The following is a 16998-nucleotide window of genomic DNA, read 5'->3' as shown; positions in this document are numbered from 1 at the left end:
AGATGGAGTTCCAGACTGGAGTCTGTTGATCTGATAAATCAGGAGTTTAGGAGCTTCTCCAGGTTTCTGTAAGCACCAGGACAGACAGGGTGTAGGGCTACAGCCTGTTAAAGGAGTGCTGGCGGAGCATCTCATCACAACAGTTTCTCCTGGTGTGACTGTATGACCTACAGGAGTTTGAGTAACTGTGATCTGTCCACTGGAGCCTGGAAGAGAAATGAATAAGATTCAAATGTGAAGTAAATCAAGGCAATAGAAAAACGATGTGTCATATTAGAAATACGTGTCATATTCATAAAATATAAAACTTTAGTATTTTTAGTTTTAAGCGAGTCAGAGTTTCACTGTATACCTGATATACAGATCAATGTCCAGATGAAGAAGGTGATTTTGTTCATTGTTGTTCTTTTGTCTTGTGTGATGATGAAGATTGTGTTCTGTTCTGCTCTCAGTCATGAAGTGTTAAACTCACAGCACTATAAACACTCTCAGAGCACTGAAGCATGTGTGACAATGCAAAGTGACTCTCTCTATTTAAATCATGTACTCTTGTGCTTTGGAGGAATGTAGCAGTTTTCACAACTCATGAAATATATTTCTTTAAACAGTGTTATATCAGCACATGATAAAAGAATGAATGAGAAATATAGGATATTGTCACAGTTAGCATGTATAAACGATCCAAAAAGAGCAGAATGCAGTAACACTTTAGAATAATGGTCCGTCATTAATAAGTAACTATGCAGGAAGTAATGCAGGACTAATGAGTAGTACTACTTTAACACTTCAGCTACTACTATTAACTAATATAGAAACAAGCTTAATCAGTAAGTAATATAGAATTTAGTTCTAAGATAGTTCCTTATTAGCTAATCAATAATTAAAGAATGAGATTGGCATCATTAATAACTAATATGTAACTATGACAAATTATAAAGAATTACTAATGAATTACTAATCAACATTAAAGTGTCTGAGATGTGAGCAATTGTCTTTTTTTTTTACTCTCAACGTGATCATGAAATGCATAATTACTCAAGTGTTACCTATAGTTTTAAGAAAATGAAACTGCGATATGTAATAAAGGTTGGTTTATTTTGATGGTCTTGAAGCGATAATTGTTAAAATTAATGTTTTGCATGTAATATTTCAGACTCGTTGCGCTTTGTGTGTTCATTTGGCCCGCGCCGGGAGTAACGTTAAACGACAGGCGACTGCTGTGCGAGGATACGAGATCTTCTCAGCTTCTTCAGAAGAGAGGGAAAGACGATTTATGGTAAGTTTAAAATTCCACGTCGTTATCAGTTGTTTTTTGATAAAACCATGTTTGTTTTTGTAGATCAAGCCAGAGACCTAAGGAGAGCTTCATTCTTTTGAGTTTATGTCAGTTTATTTTTAGAAAATGAATGTTTCTGTTGTCTTCTGCCTGTTTAACGTTACTTAAAATGTTTATGCAACAACAGTATGACTTCTTGACATTTTTTAAAATAACTGATGTCCGTGTTATTCATTGCAGAACTCAAACCAACTGTGGAGAGGAGCCCTTGGTCTTCCTTTCTTAAAGGAATAGTTCACACAAAAATAAAAATTGTCACCATTTACGCAACCTCATGTCTTTACAAACCCATAAGACTTTTGTCCATCCATGGAACACAAATGAAGATAATTTTAATATTCTCATCTTTTTTATTTATTTATTTTTATCCATTTACAGTCTAGATAATCAGTATTTTTAGGCTTCACAAATGCAAAGTTATTGTAGTAATCCATACCAATATTTATATATGAATAAAATCCTAAATTATATCTGTCCATATCATAAAAAGCAATCATGTCTGTTCAGAAAATTTGAAAATGTTGGACTCCCAGACTTGCAATGGATGGACAAAAAATTGAGAGAATATTAAAAATATCTTCATTTGTGTTTCAAAGATTAGCAAAAGTCTTACGGTTTTGGAACGACATGAGGGAGAGTAAATTATGACAATTTTCTTTTATGTGTGAACTAATACTTTAAAGAGCAGCCCTCCAAGTTCATCAGAATGTGTGAGGTATGTCATGTCTGTTTTAATACTTCAACAAAAAAGTAGTTATTTATATTTTTATTTAAATAATTTTTTGGCATGCTAACTGTTAAGCTTCATAATGACAGAAAAACATCTCACTGGACTCTACACTACATGCTGTGTAGGGAGCCACTGGCCCCTAAATTAAAGGGCTAGTTCACCCAAAAATGAAAATAATGTCATTAATTACTCACCCTCATGTCGTTCTACACCCGTAAGACCTTCGTTCATCTTCAGAACACAAATTAAGATATTTTGATTAAATCCGATGGCTCAGTGAGGCCTGCATTAAAGCAATGGTACTTCCTCTCTCAAGATCCATAAAGGTACTAAAAACATATTTAAATCAGTTCATGTGAGTTCAGTAGTTCTACCTTAATATTATAAAGCGACGAGAATACTTTTTGTGCGCCAAAAAAACAAAATAACGACTTTTCAATAATATAGTGATGGCCGATTTCAAAACACTGCTTCGGAGCCTTACGAATCGAATCAGTGACTCGGATCTCCTATCAAACGGCTAAACTGCTGAAATCACGTGACTTTGGCGCTCCGAGTCACTGATTCAATTCGTAATCGGCCATCACTATATTGTTGAAAAGTCGTTATTTTGTTTTTTTTTGGCACACAAAAAGTATTCTCGTTGCTTTATAATATTAAGGTAGAACTACTGAACTCACATGAACTGATTTAAATTTGTTTTTAGTACCTTTATGGATCTTGAGAGAGGAAATGTCATTGCTTTTGAATGCAGGCCTCACTGAGCCATCGGATTTAATCAAAATATCTTAATTTGTGTTCTGAAGATATCTTACGGGTCTTACGGGTGTAGAACGACATGAGGGTGAGTAATTAATGACATTATTTTCATTTTGGGTGAATTAACCCTTTAAATCATAAAACATAGAATCCAGAAAAATATAATGGAAAACAGAATGGGGCCCTAAATTAAAAGGCAACTTACTCTGTGGAGTTTAACTGTAAATAAATTGTTTGCATTTGTTCTCAAGTTCTAACAAATATGTAGAATTTCCTTCCCCATTAATGGTATTTGATTATCGTGATAAATATCGCTATCGTATGATATGGAAAAAAGTATTGTGACAATATTTTTGGCCATATCGCCCAGCTCAATTTTTGAATCATGAATCATTTGTGTTGGTCAATAATAATTGAATTAAATGCACTCACTGGTGCTGCCATTGTAGCATTCTAGTGTGCTGTGGTAGAAGATACATTAAACCACTACATTAAGTGTTTGAAGTGATTAAACAGACTATTGACCTACCCTTACTGATGTGGATGCACCTGTCTGGAAATTACTCAGTTTTAACCATCAAATGTTTTAGGAATTTGTTTTGTGTTCCTTAGTAATTTTCTTTTTCCTCCTTTTAACCCAATGATGAACAGGTGATGACAGGGATGAATACTGGTCAAAAAGGAGAATGACCTTCCCCAATGAAGATCACTGATGTGACCGTGCTTTTAAAGGAGAAGATTGTTCTGGACTATTTAAGGGATGTTGCGTGCCTTTGCTGTGCTGATGGAGCTTCTTCATGACTGGACATCAGTTATACTAAGGAGGTCATGAAAATTGGCAGTGACGCGTGTTCTGTATGTATTCATGGACTCAACGAACTTTTAGCATATAATCTGACAAATGTTCAATGCTTGTTCATTGTTGTTTAGTGGAGGAATTCACACACTCATTCAAACTCACATTCTTTCACATGTATACTTGCCTCAGAGAACTCTATAACTAACAAATGTTATAATGTCAGCGTTAATGTTGTGGTTTATTTGTGTTCAGTCATGTTTGTAAAAAAAAAAAAAAATTAGTCATGTTAACTTGTGTTAGTAAAACTCATAATATAATATAATATAATATAATATAATATAATATAATATAATATAATATAATGTAATATAATATAATATAATGTAATATAATATAACTCCATATTTTAGGCAACAATAGAGATTTTAGATAATTATTACCAAGTAGTTTTGTAAACAACTTAAGGTTATGGATTTATAGTTATAAGTTTGAAATTGAGTGAACTTTGGAAGTTAACTTGTTACCTTTGTTTGCTTGAATAAATTATTGCAATATTTAATACAATTACTTAAAGTTGAAACCAGTGAATAATTTTATAGTGTAGTGTTTTCGTTGGCGGTGGATAATATGCAAAAAAAAAAAAAAAGTCTTATTTGGTCATTTATATTCATCACTGTTCACTGAAATGTGAAAAACAATTTAATTTATCTGTATAACTGTGTGGCTGTTGATTTGCAATTCTTTTCTGATTTTCATCTCACATGCATGTTGTTACTTTTGACCACGTTTGCCCTTGTTCTTGTTTTTAATACATTTTTACCTTTTGTTAGTCATTCTGTGTGTACAAGTGATTTTATAATGTCTAAGATTTCTGGGTTTAATTAAAAACCCATTTGGGTTAGTTTAAATACTGCAATGTAGTCATTTTACACCAAAATTTAGGTTACAAAAAACAACCCAGCGCTGGGTTCGTCCCTTTTTGAATTTGAAATTGTCTATTATCTGATCTTCTGTTTGAGTATTAATACTTAATGTAGCATTCCCGGCTGAACAGATGTGATTTACTCTCAGGAACTGATGTTTATAAAGAATTCAAATTTCCAAAAACAAGAGCTGAATAAAAACAAACAAACAAACAATATTAGACATCTGCCTGCTAATTGTATACAAATATCCATAAACCTATAAACGAATACACATTTGCAATTAACTGGCTTACACCATAAATAATGTGACAATAAATCACATTTTAGTATACAGGCTAATGTAATAACCTATATGATTTCATGAATTGTTTTAATTACAACAATCTCCCTTTAGAGTGCGATGTTAACTACGTTATATGAAACACCTGGGTTAACAATGAATTAATTTTGGTAAAACTATCTCAATTTAGAGAGAAAAACATAAATAAATTATATAAAATTACCAAATAAAGTGCTGATTTAATGTAAACAATCTATTTGGAGTGTAAATCAAGAGAAACACTGACGAGGCAATACTACACTGTGCATAACAACATTAGCAAATAAAAGAGATCAATAAAATAAACACTTCAAAGTCCTTCAAAGTTTACCACACAACATAAAATTAAAACGGTACCTTGTGCCCTTCAGCCAGGAGCTAAGATGTAGAAAGAAACCTTTTTAAACAAACATTTGTACAGTGTGTACCCAAAAGTTCATCCTTTCTCTGGTAACATTAAATCAGAATGACGCTTCGCGTAAAAAGTGCGCCAATGTACACACAGGGTGCCGCTGCACTTCCTTTTCCAGACTTCAAAATAAAGGCATGTGTGGTAAAAAATGTAAACACTAAAGTATGCAGTATGCAGTGAGAATTATAAGTCAACCAAAACAAACAAAAGGTTTTTTTTTTTTTTTTTTTTTTTTGTAACATTTTCAATAATAAAGTCCTTTCTTGTGAAAGCCTTTCTCAGGTATTCTATGGCAACACTGCCCTCTATGGTTGGAGGTAAAGATGACAGCCTACTTCAGAGATTGGGAATTTAATGGTCATTTACACTTAATGACATTTTAATGAAAAGTTCAATTTATACCACTGAAAAAAAGTGGTCAGAAAAATATTCGTGTGGGCCATTTTGCAAAAATGAAGCAACAAAAATAAAGCAACAAACAAATAAATAAACCTCACGAGGGAGGAAACCCAAACTCCTCGCAACTGAGGGGGACAACCAGTCCCCCCATCCCAAATGGAAGTGAACAAAATAGAGTAAAACACCTTTTGAAAGTAACTTAAAACTTCAAGTCAAGTCACCTTTATTTATATAGTGCTTTTTACAATGCACATTGTGTCAAAGCAGCTTTACAGTGATGACAGGTAAATAATTTTGGCTGCACAGCAGCTCTTAAAGAAAATGGTGTTATTGTCCAGCTTAAGTAAATTCATTATTGATTCATTCCATTGTAAAAATCAATAGTTATTAATGTAGTTTGCATAGAATGGTGTCAATGCAGGCAGATCAAAAACATTGTTGAATATCAAGTGTCCCCAACTAAGCAAGCCACAGGTGACAGTGGCAAAGAACCCAAACTCCAACAGGTGACATCCGGTGCCAAACAAAATCTTCCCATCTAGAGTGCCCCCAGTGAATCTCAGCCATTTCCAGCCCTGGTTACAAGTATACCTCTTCTGTATGTGAGATGTGTTTATTAAGAAAATAGTTTATTAAGAAAGAAGCTACAAGTCTGTTGTTTTAAGCATTTATTGAGATCATGCTGGTAGAATAGAGAAAAAAAAAACATGTATTATGAAGAGCTTTGCTAAATAAAGTAGAAAAGCAGGTAATTACCGTTAGATGATGTCTTGCAAGACGAGACACGGGAGACGTCTGAGAACAAAGGAGGCAAAAGGCTTTATATAGACGAGTCCTGAAAACATTCCTGGAGCTCATGACACCTCAAGACTTAAGTTATGAGGGGAAATCCAAAGAAGAAGACTTCAAGAGGTCAGATTGTCTAGAAAAGGCTGAAATGTGAAGATTACTGCAGATGCTGCTTCGTGACCACCTGAAGAGCTTCTCCGACACCAGAACTATTGCTGATATTGCCTTGACCGAAGAACTTTGTTTACTTTATTTAATACTTGTATAGAGTGTTTGTAGAATATCTGTACTGCTAGAAATGAACAGTCACAAGAACAAAAACTGACGCTCGTGAAATAAAATGAAGGTAGGCCTACATATAACAGATCTACGTCATGACTTTACTTTTCTAATCTTTATCCAAATTATATCAAAAACGTAAAGGTATTTCCACTGAAGCTATATTAAGGTGATGTATCTTGTCCTCTATGAAATCAGAAGAGAAGGAAATGTTAGGGCTGGGCAATCAAATGACAATTATGATGTTATATAGGTACAGAAAGAAGCAGGGTCGTTTCCTTAATTTTGTTCAGGAAAAAAGACTGAAAAATGATTTTACTGAAGTTTACTCATGCATATTTTGATGGACTTTTGTATTGTTATAAATGTTCTGAATATTGTACCTCAGATGTGTGAAATGTTCACCTGTTTGCAAGTGTTTGTCATGTTCTGGTTTCTACGACTTTACCTCAGGAGGAGAAATCTGCCTTTATTTGAAAGAAATAAAGATTTGACATTTATCCTGATGATTATTAATATCCACTGATATGAAATATATGTCGCCCAGCTCTAGTTTAATTCATTTAAAGATTCAGTGACTTTGTTGTGTTCAATGATGTTCATGGTAACACTTTACAATAAGGTTCATGGCCGCCGCTGTGTAATTTTTCTTCCGGTAAAAACTATGGCGGAGTCCAGAAGCAAGTCGTTTTGTGTGCCTCAGTGTAGCAATTCAAAACAAAAACAACCTTACATTCAGGGAAGTTGTCATCTGAAGGTTGGTGTAGTTCCCATTCGTCATTTTCAGTCGAACAATTTTTATGTACCACCTCAAAAGCAGTCTGCATTCAAGAGATCTAGCGCTCGACAAGGAGTAGATGTGCGTGCCCCGAAGACTATGAATGTCAATAGCGTAAATATTTGGGTACTTCAGGAGTCAGAACCTGAAAACATTGTATAATATTCAGTTATCATTATGAACTTGAAAAATATTATGCGAATTTGTATGCTAACGAAGAATAAGACAATAAAATACTTGTTATATTACTTTTCAAATGTATTATATTATATAATACTATTGTGTTTTTTGCAACTGTACACATTATATACACTGTTGGTTTTTTAGAGCTGCTTTGCAGCAGATTTAAAGTGTTTGCATCTCTGAATTCACTGTTTATTCTTGTAACGGTGCTTTGAAAAAAATCAGTATTGTATAAAGTGCTACAAGTCACTTGAGTAGTTTCATGGTTTTTTTTTTTTTCTTTTCATTTCTTTATTTAACCTTGTTTGTCATTTTGTAGGTGCACTGGATGAAGCCTTGGAATACATAGCAGAGCTGGAGGCTAGGCTAAAGAGAATTTCACTGGAGACACCAACTACTTTTAGTAGGTTTTGTGTGTCTGATCACACAATCTGCTACTACGCCAGGTTTCCCTCACAAGAAGTTTTTTTAGATCTTCTGGGAGTCTGTTCATCCATCTGCCACAAACCTTGTGTACTGGACAAAAGCAGAGGATGGGTAAAGAAGCTTCCCCAACACCAAGTCCTGCACGGAAAATCCAGCGCATGGATGAGCTCTTCATGTACTGCTGCCGTGTAGCTGCTGGCCTTATGGAGAGAGTAATTGCTGACATCTTTAGTGTAAGCATGGCCACAGTAAGCAGGACAGTCATCACCTGGGCAAATTATCTGTACTTTGTTTTAGGCTCGGTATGGGCTTTTCAGTCTCCCTGTTTGATTGGTCACATGATCTGGACTGGAACACACCAGTTTCACTTCTGCTGAAAATGTGATGATGAAAATATATATGAAAATGTCATGAAAATCATTGAAAAATCCATGATCACAAATCAAGAGTCTTTCTGACAGTAATTGTGTAAGAATGTAAATCTTCCTGTGACTCAATTGGAAAGCATCACGTCCAGACAGCAGAAGTGACTGAATTCAGTCTGTTCAGTTTGATTGACAGGGATCATATATTACACCTAAAACATGATGATCATATCAAACACTGACTCATTCTCTTCATAAACACAAGATTGATGTTGATTTAGATGATCTAGTGTTATTAGTGTTTTTCTGTGAACAGTGTTGTGTGTGATTGTGTTGAATGAACAGCTGCAGTATCTCTCAGCTGTATCAGTGCATCACTGTGACGTCTGACTGACCGAGGTTTTTGTACCACTCTTTATCACTGTGTGAACACCCAGTTACTGTTGATATAGTGTTCACTCTGACAGTAATAATCTCCTGTATCTTCAGTCTGGACTCCACTGATGGTCAGAGTGAAATCAGTTCTGGATCCACTGCCACTGAATCTAGATGGAGTGTTTGAAACTCTTTGGTTTGCAGAATGAATCATGAGTTTAGGAGCTTCTCCAGGTTTCTGCTGGTACCAGGCCATACAAGTATATGAACCTGGACAGGCATCTCTCACTGCTGTGTTTGTTTTGCAGTTTATAGTGACTGATTCACCAATCTGAACCGTTTTTACAGAAGGAGTCTGAGTCACAGTCACCTGTCCACTGAAACCTGTTAGAAAAAGCAGGATATTTGTATAAGATTCACTGTTAAAGATATTATTATATTTAGCATGAAATTTTGTTTAAACATTTACCTTGAATACACACACAGAGAGTCCAAATGAAGAAGGTGATTGTGTTCATTGTTGTTCTTTTGTCTTGTGTGATGATGAAGATTGTGTTCTGTTCTGCTCTCAGTCATGAAGTGTTAAACTCACAGCACTATAAACACTCTCAGAGCACTGAAGCATGTGTGACAATGCAAAGTGACTCTTGATATTTAAATTATTTAGATTAAGTAGATCAGTCGCAAACACTTTCTATCATTAATTCTATTCACTGTTCTGGGCTCATTATTAGTTGATGTAATAAACTGCAGCAGCTCTTTGGTTTAATTGTGTTTCTGAATGACACAATATCAGTGTTCAGGGTGGAAGATTTCTCAGTTCTCTGGTACTGAACAACATCCATGAGCTCCAGCAGCATTAAAACACACTGTGCTCTTCTACTGTGTGGAACTGCAGTGTCAGTAATGGAGCGTCTAACAGTTCAGTTCAACAGCCTTTACTGAGATACTGCAGCTGACTGAATGTGTCGTCATGTTACAGTTCATAACAAACTCAGTTCAACTGTCAGACTGATCAGGGATGGCATCACAGTGTACATTTACTGCTAAATTGTAATATATTTGCATGTACAGGATTATTATTCATTGTCCAGTACATTATTATGGAAATGAATGGAATCATCTGCAGATTTAGTTTAGATGTTTTATTGTTAATCACTCTTAATTCTGCAATAAGCCTCATTTTTCATCAAGATCATAGTCAGTACAAATATTGCATTCATAACTGATATTTATGTTTATTTCTCTTTGTTTTCCACATACATCACATGTCTCATATTTAATCTCAGTCATCTCTACTGACACTATTGTCTCTTAAACAGTTGGAAATGATGCTGTAACTATATGGTCATCATTTTTAAATAATTGTTTCAGTTTATTTCACTCTTTGTTTATTTAGGTCATCATAGATTTAATATGTAGTAATATTAGGATATCTTTGATGGATTTTCACAGGCTTAGACTGAACGTTTGAGTCTGGGACAAGAGTGTAAAAAATCTAAGATATAAGATAAAAACACATTGGCAAAGCAGTAAAAACTAATGATGAAGGCGTGATAAAAGGTTTCCAAGATGGTTTCTGGATTCTGCTCCATGTTGACATGATTGAATCCCATAATATCTGCAGATCTCTTATTGTACCAAAGGTTTTCTGTTGGATTCAGATCTGTGATCTTGAAGGCCACTGAAGAACATTGAACTGATTGTCAAGATCACAAAACCAGTTTGAGACGACTTCTGCTTTGACACATCATCTCACAAATACATGCAGGTCATTTGCATTTCTATTGAATTTGTGTCTCTTAAAGGATTAGTTCACTTCTGAATGAAAATTTCCTGATAATTTACTCACCCCCATGTCATCCGTTTTTCTTTCTTCAGTCGAAAAGAAATTAAGGTTTTTGAGGAAAACATTCCAGGATTTTTCTCCATATAGTGGACTTCACTGGAGTTCAAATGTCAAATGTCAATTTCAGATCATTTTCATCGGAGTAAACCAGTTCTGTATTATTGTCTTCTTTGCCGCTGTAAAACCAGCAAACAACATTCTCTTCTTTAATGAACTCATACAGCAGTTAGAATCGTCATTGAGAAGACATAAACCTGGATTAGAGACGTAATCAATTTGTAGTAAAAAGGACAAAACAGAATTCACATGAGTCCATAACAACAACTGGACATTCCCAAAACATGTGGAGAAAAGTACCTCATGATAAAGATGTATGCTAGATACCAATCCATCGCGATGCATAATCCTCTTAAAAGAAAAGCAAGATAAATAAAAGTATTGATGCCTGTTAAAGGGAACAGAAAAAACAAAACAAAAACAAACAAAAAAAAAAAAGCAAAGATAAAGGAACGACAAACAACAATGTACATGTACACGAGAATGTAGGTGTGCGCAAACAACAGAAACAAATGTTGACCAGTCCACTTCAACATAAGACATGTCCCCAGGCCCACTGAGCCAGAAACTGCTCTCCATTTGCCCCGAAAAAAATAAATAAATAAAATAATTTGTTATTATTTACGAGTCAGCGGACGAGCGTACAGGACAAGATTCCAAAAAGAAATGAACAAGTCGTCCCCTTGGAATTAGAAGGTTCTATCTGACATTTTTGTCAAAATTGAGTTATTCACATATTCATATTCTGTGACAACTTATTTACATTATGTGATGTTTCTTTTTTTAAGTTTTGGTACTTTTTTTAGAAAACAAAAAGGTTCTGTCTACAAAGTCGCACTTTAACTTGGCTCTATAAGGTTTTATCTGTGTGAGCCAATCAGCACTTTGAATGCACACACAAGGACCAATCAGGATCAGCGTTCTTTGTCATGTCGCCACAATAGCGGAAGAGAGCGCACGAAAACGCTAAATCGGTGAAGACTAAATAATTTCACACAACGCGATGTTTATTAGAAAGCTCATGATCGACTATTTTATTTATGATCTTGACAATGACAGCGGCCCAAATTCCAGGGAATTACAGTCTTTTTGTGTGTTTTGCTGTATCTTTTGTTAGGGAGTTATTTTCAGTTAGACACCATGCTAACATTCGCCAGCAGCGCTATTAAAAGGATAGGTCCGGGTTTTGTAGTCTATTTACTTATTTCCAGTCACGTCATACGAGGGAAAGTTATGTACATATTAGGTTATGTTTTAACCTTGATCCATCCTGTGTACTTGAATTGAGCTGTATGTAGATATAAAGCTCTGCGCTATGGCAAACTGGATTAAAGTGTATACTAGATTAAGTGAGATGAAATGTTAAATTTTAGATTGTTGGCAAAAACTGAGTTGTTGCATAGTTGAAGTAATTTAAATATTTTAAATGTGAAATATTTTTAATTATATATAGTCAGTGAAACATTTTTCAATGTTTATTAAACTTTGTTAAACACCTTTGCTGAAGCATTGTCTGTTTTCTTGCAGTTTTTTAGTCTTAAAATGTCTTAAATTTTACAATATTGCTGCTTTCTGTCTAAACAAAAGGAAACTTATACTTAAATGGTTCCTGCAATAATGTGTTAAATTACCCATATATAAATATTCATTTAAAATATAAAAAAATAAATGTCATAAAAACTATTAAATTAAACTTTCTCATGCATGTCAACACATTGTTACAACACTAATTTTGTTTTAAAGGAAATTATAAGCAAACTGTTTGTGTTTCTTGAAAATTATTGCTTCAATTAATTTTTTACCAGATAGAACCTTATAATTCCAAGCGAAAAGTGTTTTTTTTTTTTTTTTAGAATTAAAAGGTTCTATCTGCATTTGACCCGTTCCAAAAATCCCCATTTACAAATTTGAGAGGATTTTGATATTGTACATTTAGAATACATTTACTGTCCCTGTCATTTTCATGTTTGAAAGAAACTTGTTCCCCATATAGTTTTTGCTATATGGAATGCAAAAACTTTGAAGCTCAATATCTCAAAACCGCTCAGAACGCAGACAGAACCTTATAATTCCAAGGGAATAAAGTGTCCATGGCCACCTTGTTATCGTTCTCTTAAAGGGTTAGTTCACCCAAAAATGAAAATTCTGTCATTAATTACTCACCCTCGTGCCGTTTTACACCCGTAAGATCTTCGTTGATCTTCGGAACACAAATTAAGACATTTTTGTTTAAATCCGATGGCTCCGTGAGGCCTACATAGGGAGCAATGACATTTCCTCTCTCAAGATCCATAAAGGTACTAAAAACATATTAAATCAGTTCATGTGAGTACAGTGGTTCAATATTAATATTATAAAGCGAAGAGAATATTTTTGGTGCGCCAAAAAAAAAAAAACGACTTATTTAGTGATGGCCGATTTCAAAACACTGCTTCAGGAAGATTAGGAGCGTGATGAATCAGCGTGTCAAACCACCAAACTGCTGAAATCACGTGACTTTGGCGCTCCGAACTGCGGATTCGACACGCTGATTCATTGTGCTCCGAATCTTCATGAAGCAGTGTTTTGAAATCAGCCATCACTAAATAAGTCGTTATTTTGTTTTTTTTGGTGCACCAAAAATATTCATGAACTCACATGAACTGATTTAAGTATGGTTTCAGTACCTTTATGGATCTTGAGAGAGGAAATATCATTGCTGGCTATGGAGGCCTCATGGAGCCATCGGATTTAAACAAAAATATCTCAATTTGCGTTCCGAAGATTAACGAAGGTCTTACGGGTGTGGAACGACATGAGCGCGAGTAATAAATGACATTATTTTCATTTTTGGGTGAACTAACCCTTTAAGGACAGTGAGGATCATCATAAACTTTATCCCCTCGTTGAGCTGAAGGGATGGAGACGGAAGCCGTTGCCTTCCCGCTGCAGAGTATATCTTCTGTGAAGGAACTGACAAAATCTTCCGCCTTTTGAGGAGAGTCGAACATCATCTGCTCACCTTTGTGCCGTAGTTTAATTGCCGCCGGATAGATGAGGAAGGCCTGGAGACCGAGTGCGTTCATCTTCAAGACTGGATTAAAGCTCTTTCTCTTGGTAGTTGAGGCTGGACTAAAGTCGGGAAAAAATAGTGGCGTGACATTGTCCTGTGTATATTTCACCGGATACGCCTGCCGAGCACCCTTCAGGATCACCGACCTGTCATGCATCTTAGTACACGGAAGATGAGAGTACGCAGCCGATCAGAGTTTTTCCTTCAGTCATACACGCGATGGGCCCGGTCAATCTCGATGTCACGGCCTTTCAGTGAAGAGATCCACCTGGAAAGATGAGCTCTGAGGAAGCCAGCTGCATCGGAGCCCTCCGCCCCCTCAGGCAGAGCCACCAGTCGTACATTATTTCTCCTGTTCCTGTCTTCAATGTCCGTCATTTTTGGTGAGTTGGTGAGTTTGTGACTGTCCTCCTATCCTCACGTGCAGCAGCCTGAACAGAATCGACCCGGTCACGTGTCTATCACTTCTCTTACTGTCGAAGCCACAACCGAATAGAGAGTACTTTGTTGCTCTTTGAGCGTTAGCTTGATACCGTTAGCAATAGCAGTGTTGAGATCCTCTCTGGAGATGGTGGAATCTTTGAATTTTTTCTTTATTGGCGATTGTTCAATCTCTCTTTTTCGATTGTCCTTGACTGCTGGTGTACTCATAGTGGGCTAGATAAAGAGTGGTTCAGAATTTACTGACAGGATTATACAATATCTGACAAAGTGAGACAAGCGAAGGACTGTGAGTGCATTGCTGCTGAAGGGTCACGTGATCTCCAGGTGCTGTTTATTTCATCCTGCCACATTTAATCAGTTTCACATGATCAAGAGTGCAGTTATACTGAATATCAGCACGGCTGTGATTCTACCATAGACATGAAGAGCAGCACGACTGTGAATGTCATATTACTTTTATATAACACTTCTATAAGCAAGAACTTTCTAACTTACCTTTCAGACTAAATCTGATCAGTTAGTATGCATATTTTTCCACAACCACTGGAGAAAGAAACCACTTCTTTCAATCCTGGAGTGAGAGAAAACACATTAAAAACAACTGCTATTTCTGCTTCACTCCACATCGCTCTCTTACTGTGATCTGAAACACAAACAATAAAACATCCCAGTGCTGCCATAATTCATATGAGTACTAACGGTTATTTCGGTAACACTTTACTATAAGGTTCATTAGTTAAACATTAGTTAATGTATTAACTAACATGAACTGACCATGAGCAATACATCTGTTACTGTATTTACTAATCTTCGTTAACATTAGTTAATGAAAATACAGTTGTTCATAGTTTGTTCATGTTAGTTCACAGTGCATTAATTAATGTTAACAAGATTTTAATAATGTATTAGTAAATGTTGAAATTAACATTAACAAAGATTAATAAATGCTGTATAAGTGCAGTTCATTATTAGTTCATGTTAATTGATGTAGTTAACTAATGTTAACTAATGAACCTTATTATAAAGTGTTACTGTTATTTCATAAAAAAATAAATGACTACATATAAATGTATGTTCACTTTATTAATTAATTTTAAAAGTCTTTAGAAACTTTGCTAAACATTGTCATTGTGTTGTTTGTGATCCTCCATCAGCAGCTGCAGTATCTCTCAGCTGTATCAGTGCATCACTGTGACGTCTGACTGACCGAGGTTTTTGTACCACTCTTTATCACTGTGTGAACACTTCTTTACTGTTGATATAGTGGTAACTCTGACAGTAATAATCTCCTGTATCTTCAGTCTGGACTCCACTGATGGTCAGAGTGAAATCTCGTCCAGTATTTGCTGTTCCACTGCCACTGAATCTAGATGGAGTTCCTGACTGGAGGCTGTTTATATATTTCACAAGGAGTTTAGGAGCTTCTCCAGGTTTCCGCTGATACCAGGCTAAGTAGCTGCTGTATATTCCTACATCTATATGACACTCTATTGTAGCTGTTTGACCCTGTTGGACCGTTTTAACTTCAGGTTGAGTCAGAGTCACTCCTCTGGATTCTGAAGAAGAGAAAAGAAAAACAATTAGTGTTTAAAACTACTACCATCATATACTTTTACAAGAACACCAAAACCAGAGTCAGTTTTTATCAGTCTTACCTTGAATAAACAGTGTGAGAGTCCAGATGAAGAAGGTGATTTTGTTCATTGTTGTTCTTTTGTCTTGTGTGATGATGAAGATTGTGTTCTGTTCTGCTCTCAGTCATGAAGTGTTAAACTCACAGCACTATAAACACTCTCAGAGCACTGAAGCATGTGTGACAATGCAAAGAAGTGGGCAGGATTTACAACAGACAAACTAATATACACTAGAGTTACAGAATGATGATTTACATTCTGACTGATGTTAGTTTTAGTTAGTTTAGTAGTTTTTTTATTTTTTTTTTATTCTGACCACTGAGACACTGAGAATCAGTGTTGGGGGTAACATTAGTAATCAGATTACTTTTTTCAAGTAGCTAGTAAAGTAACACATTACTTTTAAATTTACAACAAAATTTATTTTATTTTTTCAAACAAGTTACTCAAGTTACTTGTTTGAGAGAAATGTGAGAGAAATAAAGTGCAGAGGTGTTGTGTGTGAATGATGGTTATTGTATAGACTAAATGTGAATATGCATTTACTCATCTCACTTACACAAAATCAGAGTCAGTATTCCTCAAAATGAATAAAAACAGTGAAATGCAATCTTGAAATGTATTTATTTTTAAGTTTTATTGCTGAAGTAAGAGTGTTGAACTTTCTTCTCCTGCATCCTATTCTTCTGCAATCCAGAATGAACTGCAAACCTAAAGGTTTGTTTGAGCTGCGCCCTCTACTGTACAGCTGGGAATTTGCATTTCCTTCAGTCTGAGGCTTATTCATTTCACTTTTGGTGTGAAATGAAACTTTTTTGTTGTTATTAAAAACAAGCAAACCCAGCCCAGGTGAGAAAAAGTAACACAAAACTAATGTAATGCATTACTTTCCACAATTAGTTACTTTTTTAGGGAGTAACGCAATATTGCAATGCTGAGGATGTGCAGATGAACATCCATCTCTGTGTCCACATTCAGTCATGTGACCAGTTTGACTCCGGCTTTAATAGCACTACTATGATTGGTTTATTTATCATCAGCACTGAGAAATTTATGAGGAATCATGTGACCAGGTCTCTGCTACATA

The 16998-nt window shown here is 35.3% G+C and overlaps 1 long non-coding RNA gene and 1 gene segment (V, D, J or C); one reads left to right on the top strand and one right to left on the bottom strand.

Moving 5' to 3' along the window:
* The window catches only part of LOC127506557 (Ig kappa chain V-III region MOPC 63-like), a 220849-nt gene that overhangs the window by 107482 nt on the left and 96369 nt on the right, over nt 1-16998 (top strand).
* Nucleotides 10003-15277, bottom strand: LOC127506590 (uncharacterized). Of its 3 annotated transcripts, none has more exons than XR_007928058.1 (3): nt 11253-13358; nt 10728-11130; nt 10003-10559 (listed from the first exon to the last, which is right to left on the bottom strand). It is a non-coding gene; the product is annotated as an uncharacterized LOC127506590 (long non-coding RNA). The 3 variants fall into 3 exon arrangements; XR_007928059.1 differs by lacking the exons at nt 10003-10559; nt 11253-13358 and adding exons at nt 13783-14490; nt 14773-15277 and having other exon boundaries at nt 10587-11130; XR_007928060.1 differs by lacking the exon at nt 10003-10559 and having other exon boundaries at nt 10587-10978; nt 11082-11130; nt 11253-13408.

Source organism: Ctenopharyngodon idella, chromosome 24, assembly GCF_019924925.1.
Source record: "Ctenopharyngodon idella isolate HZGC_01 chromosome 24, HZGC01, whole genome shotgun sequence".
Lineage (NCBI taxonomy): Eukaryota > Metazoa > Chordata > Actinopteri > Cypriniformes > Xenocyprididae > Ctenopharyngodon > Ctenopharyngodon idella.
Note: the sequence above shows the minus strand (reverse complement) of the source record. Positions and strands in the feature narration are given on the sequence as shown.